Consider the following 2,409-nt stretch of genomic DNA (forward strand, 5'->3'; position numbering starts at 1 on the left):
CCCCGGTCCGGGAAGACCCCACGTGCCGCGGAGCGGCTGGGCCCGTGAGCCATGGCCGCTGAGCCTGCGCGTCCCGAGCCTGTGCTCCGCAACGGGAGAGGCCACAGCAGTGAGAGGCCCACGTACCAAAAAAATAAAATAAAATAATAATAATCAAATATAACAATCCTCAAAATGTACAAGTTACCTGAGAAAACTTCAGCTGAGAGGAATCAACATCTTTCTCCAGAACTTTTGCCACATAATTACAAAACAATGTTAGAGTCAAACTCTTTGCAACCCTGCCATTCACTCAATTAGTCAAAACATTTATTGCATATCCACTGTGCACTAGGCAGGCATTGTGCTAAACTCTGGTGTAGTAACAGAAAAGGAGAGACCAAAAGTAAGACTGGGCAAGCCACTAACAATATTATTAAATATTTTGAAATTTTATAATTTTGTTTTCCTTGAACAGTGAAAGAGCAAATTATAGGCTCTAACGGTTAAGTGCATCAATACTTAATGAGTTAAGTAACCTCATATAAGTGACTACAATATTTTCCCCATGGAGACTAGGATTAAATGAAATAAGCATCCCTCTCTACTGCTCAATCAATTACTTACTAAGTAAAGGTAAACGGCCACTTCAAATGAGTCAAGTAATCTCAAGAGTGACCTCTAACTAACATAATTTTTTACCCATTTTGGGGGGAAAGTTCAGAGAAATAAATCTTAAATTTGATGTTAAATGTCACCTGTAACCTATCAGAAATAAGGTACATTCACTTAGTTTTACTCAGCATCTGAAATTGCATTTTTGCTGAGGCGACTAGGACCTATTTACTAATCATGCCTCCCTCTGATGAACCACTTTCTTGGGAAAGAAAAATCTAGCCTCGATGCAACTATCAAATAATCTAGAGTTCATACTATATATCCTACATTTTACAAAACAAGAGTTTCCTCTCAAGAAGCTACATAACTGTTAAAGTTTTAAGGAATTTTAAAAATATATTATCTAGCAATATTGCTCTGCCAAAAAAATGCAATCTTGACTGAATTAAGTAATCTTAGTGCTTAAAGCGGTCATCCAAAACCTAAAAGGGACAACCAACCAGCCACCATTTTAGTACCTAGCTCCCCAGAAGAAAGGGCTGTTAGGAAAATGCTATTAATATTGATAGCAATTGTATCACACTGATACGCAGGTGAGTGTACTTCAGGACTAAGTACCTTCCTTGGAGTTCATTATTATGGACTATGAATGTCACATGAAAAAAAAAAAGTGCTGTCATTTCATTTTGTGAATGCTGAATCAGGCACTTTTAGTTAACTGCAACACTTTACAAGCAGGCTATCAAATAAGCCCCAATTATCAAGTTGTTTCAGACACAAAGCTTCTGCTTCTATTAAGTATAATTAAAGAATTTAAAGGATCAGTGTATTTTTCTTGAGATATATTAGTCTAAAATGATTTGCAATAAGTCCCTGAACACCCAAGTGACTGAAATTCCTTCAGCTATACAAAGCACTCCTCTGGAATGCCAGTCTTCCAAATGGCAAGACTGTAAGAACACACAATTGATAATTGATATTCATTCTCTACACTAAACATTAAGGAGTAAAAAAATGGCAAGCTCAATAAATTCACAGGAGGGGGGAAAAAAAGTGTAAACAAATGCCCCAAATCTGTCTTATCCAGAATGGCGTTTTGTGGTACTGCACGAATTCAGGCATTTCATCAGCATTCGGCACACCGGAGGCCACTCAGTAACGTTGACAGATGAGCCGAGAAAAAGTCTCACCAACAAACAGTATTAACAGGTAATGTTGCAAATCAGTCACGGGACTGCGCGGGAAGGAACGTGGAGGAATCGAAAAAGTAACAATCTTCCGCCAAATTTTACATTCAGAGCAAATTAATCCATCATAGATACATAGTCCTCCGGGGGTGGGGGGTGGGGGGGAGAGCGAAAGGAGATATTTGGTACGACCCAGAATAGCCATGCGGAAAACACACACACACACACACACACACACACACCAACTGCCACTTCCACTACAGTTTGACAGTCATGGATTTGGGTAATTAGAGTAGAAATGTGTGTTCTGGAAACACACTAAGACCACACCCTAGGACTGAGAATCTGGACTTTAAATGCTGCGAAGTGAGAGGTCAACGCAGCACCTAAGGTGGACGGCCTGGCCGCACAGGTGGAAGGTATGGGGGCACCAACTTCCAGGCGGGTGACCGGGAGGGCCGGGTGTCCGGGCGAGGCATGGCGGAGTCCGAGGGACAAGGGGGTGTGGACTAGGGACCAGCACCGGGAGAAAGGGAAGGAGAGAAGGCGGCCGCTAGGAGTAAAGGGCGGTGGGAGCTGCGGGTAGGGGGCGAACTCGACGCGGGGCGGTGGGGGGGGGGGGGAA

General features: G+C 42.5%; 1 protein-coding gene across 2 annotated transcripts in view; it reads right to left on the bottom strand.

Moving 5' to 3' along the window:
• The window catches only part of CYRIB (CYFIP related Rac1 interactor B), a 156,548-nt gene that overhangs the window by 85,858 nt on the left and 68,281 nt on the right, over positions 1–2,409 (bottom strand). The window lies entirely within an intron of this gene.

The sequence above is a fragment of the Lipotes vexillifer genome, unplaced genomic scaffold (assembly GCF_000442215.2).
Source record: "Lipotes vexillifer unplaced genomic scaffold, Lipotes_vexillifer_v1.1 scaffold796, whole genome shotgun sequence".
Lineage (NCBI taxonomy): Eukaryota > Metazoa > Chordata > Mammalia > Artiodactyla > Lipotidae > Lipotes > Lipotes vexillifer.